We start from the raw sequence: 15686 nt of genomic DNA, 5'->3' as shown, positions 1-15686 counted from the left end.
TCCTTGAGTTGCGTAGAATTTCAAGGATCTAACCAAAATGGAAAAAAAATATGATATGCAATGATGATCTAATGTATAACATTCCAAATTGAAAATTTGGGATGTTACAAACCTGCCCCCATTAAGATGAATCTCGCCCTCGAGATTCGGGTTGGCTAGAAAATAGGTGAGAGTGATCCTTTCATGGGTCTTCCTCTCGTTCCCAGGTGGCTTCATCCTTGAACATTGCAAAATTTGATAACCTTGCTGCGTGTAACTCGGCTGACAAACTCGAGAATTCTGACTGGCTTCTCCTCGTAGGTCAAATCGCTATCCAACTGTATCGCTTCCAGTGGCACTGTATCTCTCAGAGGAATATCAGCCATCTCTGTGTGGCACTTCTTCAACTGAGAAACGTGGAACACATCATGAACTCCTGACAATCCTTCGGGTAATTCCAACTTGTAAGCAACCTCTCCCATACGTTCCAAAACTTTGTATGGTCCCACAAAACGTGGTGCTAACTTTCCCTTAACTCCAAATCGCTTCATTCCTCGAAGTGGGGATAAATGAAGATGCACTCTGTCTCCAACTTCGTAAACTGTCTCCTTGCATTTTGAATCCGCATAACTCTTCTGCCTGGATTGGGATACCTTGAGTCTATCGCGAATCATCTTGTAACGCCCGGATAATCAACCTACAGTAATTCCCTGCTAATGATGCCACGTCACCACGATTACTGTTGTTAACCTCATGTTAGTTCAAAAACGATCCAAATTCAAATTTGAATTTAAGTCAAACGGTAAAAGTTTTCTAATGACAAAACTAAAATGTTCAATGTGTTGCAAATAATCATTGGGAAATTTTCATGTTGAAACCCACACTTTTATGATATATCAAATGCACGCTAATAATTAAAACGGTGGCTGGAACAACATAGATAAATGCCTTTCCATTTATGAAAAATTCAAACAAACTCAAAAGCATCACAAACTTTTTATGGCAACACTAGCTAATGCAAGGTATTTAAGTGGCCAAGCCCCACTTTTTACAAAATACATTGCTAGCTAAAAGAAAGTGCAAAACGAAAAGGATAAATGTAAAGCAGAAAGTAAATAAAGAAAAAGAGAGAGAAGAAAAACAAAGCCCCCTGCCCCCTGGGCCAAAAAACCCCTCCCCGGCCCAGTTGGCTGCATCAGGCCGGCCCAAACCGACCCAGCCGACCCCCCTCACTCCCTTATCCCCCACCCCGGTCTAACCATAGCCCAAATTATTTAGTTCTCTCTCGGTTAGGTACTCAACAATATTAAATGTTGGTTAACATGGCAAGAGGTGAGGCATAACAAAACTACACCATCTAAACAATTTAAATGGGGCCAGGTATAACAAATAACGAATCCGGTAAATCCCCATATGCATTAGTAATATATAGCAACAACAATTTTAAACATTTTAATTGTTGTTATCATGATGCGAATGACATGAGCAAGTTTTATGCAATTTTTATTAAGAGTTGACATGAGCATTATGAAGCATTTGGTCGTCATGGCGGAACAAAAAGGGTGCCATGCCAACTACCACGGAAATGGTGCCACGGCAACATTCCAGGTGATCCGACAACTCATTGAGATGTTGGTGCAAGAGAAAATGTGGATGAACGGATCATGCAAGGATGGTGGGGTGATCCCGGATACCGGGTTCCCCATGGGTCGACGGCATGGCAACCGAGGAGGAACGTGCAATGACAACTCAAACATGAGCATCTCAAACATCGCAAGCATTCGTTACACAACATCGTCTCGGGTTATACCTTCAAAGTGTGCAAACGGGGCGGTTCTCGATCGGTGCCAAGTAGAGGAAGTAGACGTTTTTGGAACGTTCGTAGCCGAAGTAGTCGTTCTCGCATGCCCTAGGGTCGACGGTAGAGGTTCTCGCGATCTCGGCGACGGTAGTGGTACATGTTTATCGTTGCGCGAGTTTCCGTAGATGTTCGGGGTCACGGCGAGGAACTTGATGCATCGTTGAACTTGGCGTCCGAGGAATCCCGCGTAGTCGTACACGAGTCATAGTCGAACTTGACGGTTCCGCTACACGGTTCTTCGGAGACGGTAGTTGTTCTCGGTTCGTAGACGAACTTGATGGATCCGAGGACTCCGGCCATCGGGATACTTGACGCAACGCCGAGTAGTCGTACGTTTTGAAGAGGAACTTGGTGTATCCAAAATGAGCAAGGCAAAAACCCTTTGTTCAGCGGTGGTCGCACTTGGCAAAATCCATGAAGGCGTCCTTGGGCGTTCCTGGTTGTCGCGTCTTGGCAAAATGAAGGGGACATTGGCGTCCATGAAACCGGCAGCGGAGGTTCACGAAACCAGCGGCAGAGGACAAGCTGCAGCCGTGGCTCTCAATCGGCAACGACGGCAGGGGAGGACGCCTACGAATCGCGGGTGAAGCTTGGGCGTGGAAGGAGGGAGGCGAGGCAGAGCAGCAGCACGAGGTGCAGCGAAGTCATGGGGCGCGGGACTTGGACGCTGGCTGCAGAGAAGCTCGGGGTAGGGGAAGCAGTCACCATGGGGACCGGGAGGAGCTCTACTCCCCTCTAGCGTTGCAGGCTGCTGGTGGAGGAGACACGCGGCGAGGTGGCTCCTGGTCGTCGTAGAGGAAGCATAGGACGGCACTCGTCAGAGACGGGGAGGCGGCAGCGAGGCGGCGACACGGGGGCTTGCTGGACGGGCGCGAGGAAGGAGACATGCTTAGGAGTTCCTCTCCCTGGAGCGAGATGGGTGCGAGCGCCATGGCCCGAGAGAGATGCTGCAGGGGAGAGGGGAGCATCTCCGGCGCTCGGGGTCAAACTCACACGCGAGGTTAGAGGGTGAGGGCTCCTCAAGCAGAGGGAGATGGGGATGGCGCCGTCCTGGGAATCGAGAGGGAGATCGAGGAGAGGGAAAGAACTGGATCGGGCATGGGAGGATGAGAGGAGAGGAGTGGGATCGAGGGAGATGAGGGAGATGAGGGAGTTGGGCTCCCTGGCAGTGCGAGAGAGAGGTCGAGGAGAGCGAGGGAGAGGACGAGGTCAGGTTGGTCGGGCCTAGGGTTAGAGAAGCTGGTGGGGCGGCTGGGCCTTGGGCCACTGGTGCGGGTAGCCTAGGTGCAGATGGGCCGCGGGGATAGTGAGCGAGCTGGGCAGGTTGCAGCTGGGCTGGGAGGCCCATCCGGCTCTTCTCTCTCTCCCATCTCCTTCTCTTTACAAAAAAACAAAGAAATAAGAGAAGGGAAAAGAGAGAAGAGAAGGTTAGAGGAAGAATTTGGGCACGGGGATAATTTTCACGGACTCAGAAAAATGTGCACGGTCTGGGAAAATAGAAAAAGGTCAAGTTTGAAAGATTAAATTCAAATTCCTTTGAATTTAATTCAAAAGGTTTGAACTAGGGTAGGTTTTTCTCAAAGTACCCAAAAATGTTGAGAAATTAGGTGGAGCTCCGGAAAATGATGAAAGGACATGTGGAAAAGTTAGAGGCCAAGAGTTGAAATAATAAAAGGCATTGGGATTTTTGCAAGTGTGTTAAGGTAATTCCACATAATTGGAATAATTACTATAGCTCTCTAAATATCGAGAGGATAAGTTGTAAAGAGAATCACCATGTGAATTCCCTCAATTTAAATGGATCAAAGATCCATACCATTTGTTTAGTTGAGTTAAGAAAAATAAATGGCATGATGGCAAGATGACAATGCACATGATGCAATGATGAATGCAAAGAACCAAACAAATCACATGACGAAACCTGGAAACCCTGGAAGGCATCTAAAGCTCCGGCCTTGGGGCGTCACAACACTCCACCACTATGAGAGGATCTCGTCCCGAGATCTAGAATGGCACCGGAGGGAAAACGGAAGAGAAAGAGAAGAGGTAAAACTAAGTTGCTTCTTTGACAAACGAGTGAAACCAAGAAACCTTGAAAAGTTGAACAAATTGAAAGAAAGAATACAACGGAGATGAACGAAGTTGAAAACACTCCGTTAGAAAAGAGGGACAAGGAAGAACAACTTCGAGCAGCACTCCGGTTGAGAAGTTATGCAAGACTTGATACGGTGAAAAGAACTTGAGCAGAGGACACAATACTCCGGTTAAACAAGATAGAGAAGGAATAAGACTGATATAATTTGGACAGCACTTCGACTGTAAATGGAAGAAATTGAGCATGATCTTGACAAACTGAGATGAGGAGTGAAAAAAAACAACATCACTAGACCTCCGGGAGAAAGAATAGAATCAAGATAATTGAGACAAAAGAATGTAGAAGAAAATGCCAACTTCTGCTACAAAAGAGCTTGAAAAGGTATCCTTAGGAGAAGGGTCGAACGGAGTTGTTGGAAAAAACCAACAACGAAAAGAATAAGCTTGATATGGTCTTATGGAATATATCTCAAATTATGAGGTGACAACCTGCCACTCACGGGAAGAAGAATTGGATTGATATGAACAAGGAGACAAGAAACTTATCTCACCGAGAGGATAATGAAGAACTTGGGTCAATTGTAAGCACCATAAATAGCAACAATCCTTAGGGAAGGCTTTAGGTGAAATATAACCCAAGATGATTCCAACGAAGAGATTGGTGGATTTAAAATACCTCATTCTTAACAACATGTGAATCATGAAACATGAACTCAAGTTATCAAGAATGACATAATACCACCTCCAATGATACGGAAGAAAGAATTGCACTCCGGATAGCAAGATGAAGAAAACTTGAGTTCCCCTGAAAAGAATCTTGATGAACACTTCGAGAAGGAATTAAATCCTTGATGAACCATCATGAAGAACCTTCATGAAGAACTCTGGTAAACGAAAATGAAGAGAAGTTGGAAACACAAGGTGAAACCTTGTAATGATTTAGATGGATCTCCGTGATAATTAGAGCTTGGAACTCCAGGAAAAAAGAGGAGATGAAAACAATTGAAAACCGAGAGCTTGATGAGCCTCCGGAATAAGGAATTAAATCACTTGGATGAAACAAGAATAAGAATTACATTATGCTTATCCTTCACCAAATTAAATTGATGACAATCAACGGATTTGGCATATTACTTATTCTCGTAGAAAAGATTAAGAGAGTATAACATCAGACTTGGGAAGGTCTTCAACGAAACACCGATAGGATTGAAACAACGAATGAATTTGTATGATAACGAAAGAGAAGCACTCTTGAACAAACCACCGTAAGAATTGAAAAAGAACGAATATAAACATGAAGAAACACTGGGAAGGATTAGCAAATAAACGAAGATGCTTGAGAGAATTTAGATCCATGAGAACGAAGAGATTACGAGCTGATTAGAGAATCCTTGATTTAAGCACCGGTATGATTTAGAGTATGAGAGCTGAAAGCTGGGAATGTGTGATATTTGAAAAGATGGCCTTCGGGGAAAAGAAATGGAAAAAAACTCATGAAATTCTCCGGATGGGTGAAAAGAAATCTCACATTCGAAAACAATTATGAGAGGATGGTCTCGAACTAGAACCACGAATCCCTGAGAGAATGGATAAGATATGGAGGTAAGGCTCTTCTTTGGTCTTCAAATGATGAGAAAGACGATGAGAAACACCATCGTGAATTGTTGAGACACTCCGGAATAGAGAAGAATAGAAAAGTTGAACCAATGATGAAAAGAATTTGGAAGATCTTGGAGAAAGACATTTGACTGATGATAAATCATTCTTACGTCAAACTTCGAAAAGAAATTTGAGGATACCTCCGAGAAATAAGAAGAGTCGGGTAAGATCCTGGGAAAAGACCTGTGGGTTAGGGCCCACTCAAAATAAAACACCGTTGAATGATTTGAAAGAGAGGTTGCACCGGTTGAATTAAAAGGCTTGAATGAGATAAACATCCCCAAAATAGGATTAACGGGTCTTGAATGACAAGACGATCCTTCTGAGATATCTTCGGCACTCCGGAACAATTGAATAGCGAGAGGTGAATGATTAAGAATTGCACCGGCATGAGAAAACATTGAAACAAGGAAAGGATATGATCAACAAAGCTTGACTTGAAACCACCGGAGATGAAAAATGAGTGAGGAATGACGAACTAGAAGAGCATCTTCATGTGAACCACCGGGTAGAACATTCAAAGAAAAGAATCAAGAGACTTCACAAGAATAAAAGGATGCTTGATTAAGAAATCCGAGTCCTTGAGGAAAAAGGGTGGGTGGGCGAGAAAACAAAGGCAACTTGGAGACGGATGAAACAAACACCGTTGAGAAGAAGTGATAATTGATCTTGCGGAAGTTGAAATGATCGGATCCACTTGAAGAGAAGCACACCAGTTGAAAAGGATTGACATGACAGTCTCGATTATCATGAAGGTTTAGTATTCACATAGGAGTATGAGAACACCGCTTAGGAAAAATATGGAATCAACATTTGACTTTGAAGCAACTCGAATACCACAACTCAAAACAAAAAACAAAGGATTGGCTTGTAGAATAAGCCGGAACAAACATATGATAGAGATTTCGTCCAAAGTTTTCATGGTGGGGCCTACACGGGCTCGATCGTACAGCACCATCATGTACAAGGCAGTGCACATGACATACGAAGCGTCCCCGAGTCGGCATAGCCAAGGACTCTTTAAGACACAACGAGACCACTATAAAACCAACCGTGAATAGGCGGACCACTAGACGTCGAACCCCAATTTCATATCCTACATCTGTCGGAATGATATCCTAAGAGCTACTTGAATTCCCACTTATAAACTCCCGAAACTTTCCGGTTATGCAATCAGGTGTTAGGAATACAGGGGAAGCATAATATCTCACCCAAACTAACAAATCCTACATCCAGCTGTATCCATCCTTCAACACATAACCAAGAAACCTTCGGAAATCGTCTACCTCAACCTTCGAAAAGCATCTGTTATACGAGTTATGGCAATACTCCCGAACTCCCGCCCCAGTACTAGGTGGCGTCGAGGTTATCTCACCAACGAACTGCATAAAAGAGATTTTCGATGTCGGCGTACTAAACTCAGGTATTCCAGAACTGCAACGATAAAATTGTGACGACAACACCTCGGAGCTCAACTCCCCGGGACACTTCCACAAAACCCCTGACAGGAGGCACCAAGACAATGTTCTCGTCACAAAACCATCGGAACGATTCCAAGATACCCGCGTGATCCTAAAAAAAATTAGTGAAATTTGAGAAGAGAAGAGTCAAAACTCTACGTCAGGAAGCCTCACCAGAGCGATGAAGGGACTGGGGAGTAAAAAGAATTCCTAACTCTCCGATATATAATTTCTAAATGACTCAAAACATTTTTCTAGACTCAACTCGGCCACTAAAAACGAACAAGCAATGGGACTCCTAAGGTCGGGAAGGCTCTGATTACCAACTTTTAACGCCCTCGATGCGGCTATATCTCCCACGTGTCGAAGCACAACTTAGAGGCATAACCGCATTGAAAGCAATGTCGCAAGTGAGGTAATCTTCACACAATACATGTAATACATAAGGGAAAGAGATACATAGTTGGCTTACAATCACCACTTCGCACAATTACATGAATAAAGCATTACATCAACCAGATACAATCAAGGTCCGACTACGGAACCAAAATAAAAGAAGACTACCCCAAATGCTACACAGATCCCCGATCGTCCCGACTGGGCTCCACTACTGATCAACTAGAACGAAACAACACAAAGGACAATATCTTCATCGAGCTCCTCCTGAGCTTGGTTGCGTCATCTGCACAGACTCATTGGCACCTGCAAGCTGGTTTTGGAAGTATCTGTGAGCCACGGGGACTCAGCAATCTCGCACCCTCGCGATCAAGACTATTTAAGCTTATGGGTAAGGTAAAGGTATGAGGTGGAGCTGCAGCAAGCGATTAGCATATATGGTGGCTAACCTGTTCGCAAAAGAGAGCGAGAAGAGAAGGCAAAGCACGGTCGATAAAAGTATGATCAAGAAGTGATCCTAGAACAACCTACGTCAAGCATAACTCCAACACCGTGTTCACTTCCCGGACTCCACCGGAAAGAGACCATCACGGTTACACACGCGGTTGATGCATTTTAATTAAGGTCAACTTCAGGTTTTCTACAACCAGACGTTAACAAATTCCCATCTGCCCATAACCGCGGGCACGGCTTTCAAAAGTTCAAAACCCTGCAGGGGTGTCCCAACTTAGCCCATCACAAGCTCTCACGGTCAACGAAGGATATTCCTTCTAGCGGGAAGCCCCGATCAAACTCGGAATCCCGGTTACAAGACATCCTCGACAATGGTAAAACAAGTCCAGCAAGACCACCCGATGCGCCGACATCCCGATAGGAGCTGCACATATCTCGTTCTCGGGGCAACACCGGATAAGCAATCCGTACAACTAAAACCAGCCCTCGAGTTTCCCCGAGGTGGCGCTGCAAGGGGCTCTAGTTTGGACCAACACTTAGACAAGCACTGGCCCGGGGGGTTTAAAATAAAGATGACCCTTGGGCTGGCCTAACCCAAGGGAAAAAAGGCTAGGTGGCAAATGGTAAAACCAATGTTGGGCCTTGCTGGAGGAGTTTTATTCAAAGCGAACTGTCAAGGGTTCCCATTATAACCCAACCGCATAAGGAACGCAAAATCCGGGAACATAACACCGATATGACGGAAACTAGGGCGGAAAGAGTGGAACAAAACACCAGGCATAAGGCCGAGCCTTCCACCCTTTACCAAGTATATAGATGCATTAATTAAATAAGATATATCGTGATATCCCAACAAAATATCCATGTTCCAACATGGAACAAGCTTCAATCTTCACCTGCAACTAACAATGCTATAAGAGGGGCTGAGCAAAGCGGTAACATAGCCAAACAACGGTTTGCTAGGACAAGGTGGGTTAGAGGCTTGGTTTAACAATATGGGAGGCATGATAAGCAAGTGGTCGGTATCGCAGCATAGGCATAGCAAAAGAGCGAGCAACTAGCAAGCAAAGATAGAAGTGATTTCGAGGGTATGGTCATCTTGCCTGAGATCCCGCAAGGAAGAAGAGCGAGTTCCTGAAGAAGACAAACGGACGTAGTCGAACGGTTCCTCACAAACGCGACGTTATCGGAACTAGCCCGAAGAAGCAACACCGGAAAGGAGAAAACAACATAATAAACAACCACCACATAAGCATGGCACGATGCACAACCAAGTATGATGCATGTCCGGTTTAATATGCATGGCATGGCAAAGTGCACAAGCAATCCTACAAATTAAGTGGAGCTCAATATGCAACGAGTTGCATATTGACGGAACACCACATCAATTATTTAGTTCTCTCTCGGTTAGGTACTCAACAATATTAAATGTTGGTTAACATGGCAAGAGGTGAGGCATAACAAAACTACACCATCTAAACAATTTAAATGGGGCCAGGTATAACAAATAACGAATCCGGTAAATCCCCATATGCATTAGTAATATATAGCAACAACAATTTTAAACATTTTAATTGTTGTTATCATGATGCGAATGACATGAGCAAGTTTTATGCAATTTTTATTAAGAGTTGACATGAGCATTATGAAGCATTTGGTCGTCATGGCGGAACAAAAAGGGTGCCACGCCAACTACCACGGAAATGGTGCCACGCCAACATTCCAGGTGATCCGACAACTCATTGAGATGTCGGTGCAAGAGAAAATGTGGATGAACGGATCATGCAAGGATGGTGGGGTGATCCCGGATACCGGGTTCCCCATGGGTCGACGGCATGGAAACCGAGGAGGAACGTGCAATGACAACTCGAACATGAGCATCTCAAACATCGCAAGCATTCGTTACACGGACATCGTCTCGGGTTATACCTTCAAAGTGTGCAAACGGGACGGTTCTCGATCGGTGCCAAGTAGAGGAAGTAGACGTTTTTGGAACGTTCGTAATCGAAGTAGTCGTTCTCGCATGCTCTAGGGTCGACGGTAGAGGTTCTCGCGATCTCAGCGACGGTAGTGGTACATGTTTATCGTTGCGCGAGTTTTTGTAGATGTTCGAGGTCACGGCGAGGAACTTGATGCATCGTTGAACTTGGCGTCCGAGGAATCCCACGTAGTCGTACGTGAGTCATAGTCGAACTTGAAGGTTCCGCTACATGGTTCTTTGGAGACGGTAGTTGTTCTCGGTTCGTAGACGAACTTGATGGATCCGAGGACTCCGGCCATCGGGGTACTTGACGCAACGCCGAGTAGTCGTACGTTTTGAAGAGGAACTTGGTGTATCCAAAATGAGCAAGGCAAAAACCCTTTGTTCAGCGGTGGTCGCACTTGGCAAAATCCATGAAGGCGTCCTTGGGCGTTCCTGGTTGTCGCGTCTTGGCAAAATGAAGGGGACATTGGCGTCCATGAAACCGGCAGCGGAGGTGCACGAAACCAGCGGCAGAGGACAAGCTGCAGCCGTGGCTCTCAATCAGCAATGACGGCAGGGGAGGACGCCTACGAATCGCGGGTGAAGCTTGGGCGTGGAAGGAGGGAGGCGAGGCAGAGCAGCAGCGCGAGGTGCAGCGAAGTCATGGGGCACGGGACTTGGACGCTAGCTGTAGAGAAGCTCGGGGTAGGGGAAGCAGTCACCATGGGGACCGGGAGGAGCTCTACTCCCCTCTGGCGTTGCAGGCTGCTGGTGGAGGAGACACGCGGCGAGGTTGCTCCTGGTCGCTGTAGAGGAAGCATAGGGGACGGCGCTCGTCAGAGACGGGGAGGCGGCAGCGAGGCGGCGACACGGGGGCTTGCTGGACGAGCGCGAGGAAGGAGACATGCTTAGGAGTTCCTCTCCCTGGAGCGAGATGGGCGCGAGCGCCATGGCCCGAGAGAGATGCTGCAGGGGAGAGGAGAGCATCTCCGGCGCTCGGGGTCGAACTCACACGCGAGGTTAGAGGGTGAGGGCTCCTCAAGTAGAGGGAGATGGGGATGGCGCGGTCCTGGGAATCGAGAGGGAGATCGAGGAGAGGGAAAGAACTGGATCGGGCATGGGAGGATGAGAGGGAGAGGAGTGGGATCGAGGGAGATGAGGGAGTTGGGCTCCCTGGCAGCGCGAGAGAGAGATCGAGGAGAGCGAGGGAGAGGACGAGGTGAGGTTGGTCGGGCCTAGGGTTAGAGAAGCTGGTGGGGCGGCTGGGCCTTGGGCCACTGGTGCGGGTAGCCTAGGTGCAGATGGGCCGCGGGGATAGTGAGCGAGCTGGGCTGGGAGGCCCATCCGGCTCTTCTCTCTCTCTCTCCCATCTCCTTCTCTTTACAAAAAAACAAAGAAATAAGAGAAGGGAAAAGAGAGAAGAGAAGGTTAGAGGAAGAATTTGGGCACGGGGATAATTTTCACGGACTCAGAAAAATGTGCACGGTCTGGGAAAATAGAAAAAGGTCAAGTTTGAAAGATTATATTCAAATTCCTTTGAATTTAATTCAAAAGGTTTGAACTAGGGTAGGTTTTTTTCAAAGTGCCCAAAAATGTTGAGAAATTAGGTGGAGCTCTGGAAAATGATGAAAGGACATGTGGCAAAGTTAGAGGCCAAGAGTTGAAATAATAAAAGGCATTGGGATTTTTGCAAGTGTGTTAAGGTAATTCCACATAATTGGAATAATTACTATAGCTCTCTAAATATCGAGAGGATAAGTTGTAAAGAGAATCACCATGTGAATTCCCTCAATTTAAATGGATCAAAGATCCATACCATTTGTTTAGTTGAGTTAAGAAAAATAAATGGCATGATGGCAAGATGACAATGCACATGATGCAATGATGAATGCAAAGAACCAAACAAATCACACGACGAAACCTGGAAACCCTGGAAGGCATCTAAAGCTCCGGCCTTGGGGTGTCACAACACTCCCCCACTATGAGAGGATCTCGTCCCAAGATCTAGAATGGCACCGGAGGGAAAACGGAAGAGAAAGAGAAGAGGTAAAACTAAGTTGCTTCTTTGACAAACGAGTGAAACCAAGAAACCTTGAAAAGTTGAACAAATTAAAAGAAAGAATACAACGGAGATGAACGAAGTTGAAAACACTCCGTTAGAAAAGAGGGACAAGGAAGAACAACTTCGAGCAGCACTCCGGTTGAGAAGTTATGCAAGACTTGATACGGTGAAAAGAACTTGAGCAGAGGACACGACTCTCCGGTTAAACAAGATAGAGAAGGAATAAGACTGATATAATTTGGACGGCACTTCGACTGTAAATGGAGGAAATTGAGCATGATCTTGACAAACCGAGATGAGGAGTGAAAAAAACAACATCACTAGACCTCCGGGAGAAAGAATAGAATCAAGATAATTGAGACAAAAGAATGTAGAAGAAAATGCCAACTTCTGCTACAAAAGAGCTTGAAAAGGTATCCTTAGGAGAAGGGTCGAACGGAGTTGTTGGAAAAAACCAACAACAAAAAGAATAAGCTTGATATGGTCTTATGGAATACATCTCAAATTATGAGGTGACAACCTGCCACTCACGGGAAGAAGAATTGGATTGATATGAACAAGGAGACAAGAAACTTATCTCACCGAGAGGATAATGAAGAACTTGGGTCAATTATAAGCACCATAAATAGCAACAATCCTTAGGGAAGGCTTTAGGTGAAATATAACCCAAGATGATTCCAACGAAGAGATTGGTGGATTTAAAATACCTCATTCTTAACAACATGTGAATCATGAAACATGAACTCAAGTTATCAAGAATGACATAATACCACCTCCAATGATACGGAAGAAAGAATTGCACTCCGGATAGCAAGATGAAGAAAACTTGAGTTCCCCTGAAAAGAATCTTGACGAACACTTCGAGAAGGAATTAAATCCTTGATGAACCATCATGAAGAACCTTCATGAAGAACTCTGGTAAACGAAAATGAAGAGAAGTTGGAAACACAAGGTGAAACCTTGTAATGATTTAGATGGATCTCCGTGATAATTAGAGCTTGGAACTCCAGGAAAAAAGAGGAGATGAAAACAATTGAAAACCGAGAGCTTGATGAGCCTCCGGAATAAGGAATTAAATCACTTGGATGAAACAAGAATAAGAATTACATTATGCTTATCCTTCACCAAATTAAATTGATGACAATCAACGGATTTGGCATATTACTTATTCTCGTAGAAAAGATTAAGAGAGTATAACATCAGACTTGGGAAGGTCTTCAACGAAACACCGGTAGGATTGAAACAACGAATGAATTTGTATGATAACGAAAGAGAAGCACTCTTGAACAAACCACCATAAGAATTGAAAAAGAACGAATATAAACATGAAGAAACACTGGGAAGGATTAGCAAATAAACGAAGATGCTTGAGAGAATTTAGATCCATGAGAACGAAGAGATTACGAGCTGATTAGAGAATCCTTGATTTAAGCACCGGTATGATTTAGAGTATGAGAGCTGAAAGCTGGGAATGAGTGATATTTGAAAAGATGGCCTTCGGGGAAAAGAAATGGAAAAAAACTCATGAAATTCTCCGGATGGGTGAAAAGAAATCTCACATTCGAAAACAATTATGAGAGGATGGTCTCGAACTAGAACCACGAATCCCTGAGAGAATGGATAAGATATGGAGGTAAGGCTCTTCTTTGGTCTTCAAATGATGAGAAAGACGATGAGAAACACCATCGTGAATTGTTGAGACACTCCGGAATAGAGAAGAATAGAAAAGTTGAACCAATGATGAAAAGAATTTGGAAGATCTTGGATAAAGACATTTGACTGATGATAAATCATTCTTACGTCAAACTTCGAAAAGAAATTTGAGGATACCTCCGAGAAATAAGAAGAGTCGGGTAAGATCCTGGGAAAAGACCTGTGGGTTAGGGCCCACTCAAAATAAAACACCGTTGAATGATTTGAAAGAGAGGTTGCACCGGTTGAATTAAAAGGCTTGAATGAGATAAACATCCCCAAAATAGGATTAACGGGTCTTGAATGACAAGACGATCCTTCTGAGATATCTTCGGCACTCCGGAACAATTGAATAGCGAGAGGTGAATGATTAAGAATTGCACCGGCATGAGAAAACATTGAAACAAGGAAAGGATATGATCAACAAAGCTTGACTTGAAACCACCGGAGATGAAAAATGAGTGAGGAATGACGAACTAGAAGAGCATCTTCATGTGAACCACCGGGTAGAACATTCAAAGAAAAGAATCAAGAGACTTCACAAGAATAAAAGGATGCTTGATTAAGAAATCCGAGTCCTTGAGGAAAAAGGGTGGGTGGACGGGAAAACAAAGGCAACTTGGAGACGGATGAAACAAACACCGTTGAGAAGAAGTGATAATTGATCTTGCGGAAGTTGAAATGATTGGATCCACTTGAAGAGAAGCACACCAGTTGAAAAGGATTGACATGACAGTCTCGATTATCATGAAGGTTTAGTATTCACATAGGAGTATGAGAACACCGCTTAGGAAAAATATGGAATCAACATTTGACTTTGAAGCAACTCGAATACCACAACTCAAAACAAAAAACAAAGGATTGGCTTGTAGAATAAGCAGGAACAAACATATGATAGAGATTTCGTCCAAAGTTTTCATGGTGGGGCCTACACGGGCTCGATCGTACAGCACCATCATGTACAAGGCAGTGCACATGACATACGAAGCGTCCCCGAGTCGGCATAGCCAAGGACTCTTGAAGACACAATGAGACCACTATAAAACCAACCGTGAATAGGCGGACCACTAGACGTCGAACCCCAATTTCATATCCTACATCTGTCGGAAAGATATCCTAAGAGCTACTTGAATTCCCACTTATAAACTCCCGAAACTTTCCGGTTATGCAATCAGGTGTTAGGGATACAGGGGAAGCATAATATCTCACCCAAACTAACAAATCCTACATCCAGCTGTATCCATCCTTCAACACTTAACCGAGAAACCTTCGGAAATCGTCTACCTCAACCTTCGAAAAGCATCTGTTATACGAGTTATGGCAATACTCCCGAACTCCCGCCCCAGTACTGGGTGGCGTCGAGGTTATCTCACCAACGAACTGCATAAAAGAGATTTTCGATGTCGGCGTACTAAACTCAGGTATTCCAGAACTGCAACGATAAAATTGTGACGACAACACCTCGGAGCTCAACTCCCCGGGACACTTCCACAAAACCCCTGACAGGAGGCACCAAGACAATGTTCTCGTCACAAAACCATCGGAACGATTCCAAGATACCCGCGTGATCCTAAAAAAATTTAGTGAAATTTGAGAAGAGAAGAGTCAAAACTCTACGTCAGGAAGCCTCACCAGAGCGATGAAGGGACTGGGGAGTAAAAAGAATTCCTAACTCTCCGATATATAATTTCTAAATGACTCAAAACATTTTTCTAGACTCAACTCGGCCGCTAAAAACGAACAAGCAATGGGGCTCCTAAGGTCGGGAAGGCTCTGATTACCAACTTTTAACGCCCTCGATGCGGCTATATCTCCCACGTGTCGAAGCACAACTTAGAGGCATAACCGCATTGAAAGCAATGTCGCAAGTGAGGTAATCTTCACACAATACATGTAATACATAAGGGAAAGAGATACATAGTTGGCTTACAATCGCCACTTCACACAATTACATGAATAAAGCATTACATCAACCAGATACAATCAAGGTCCGACTACGGAACCAAAATAAAAGAAGACTACCCCAAATGCTACACAGATCCCCGATCGTCCCGACTGGGCTCCACT

This window comes from Triticum urartu, chromosome 3A (genome assembly GCF_056163025.1).
Source record: "Triticum urartu cultivar PI428250 chromosome 3A, HENAU_Tu73, whole genome shotgun sequence".
NCBI classification, from domain to species: Eukaryota; Viridiplantae; Streptophyta; class Magnoliopsida; order Poales; family Poaceae; genus Triticum; species Triticum urartu.
The sequence above is the reverse complement of the archived record's forward strand: the minus strand, read 5'-3'. Positions refer to the sequence as shown.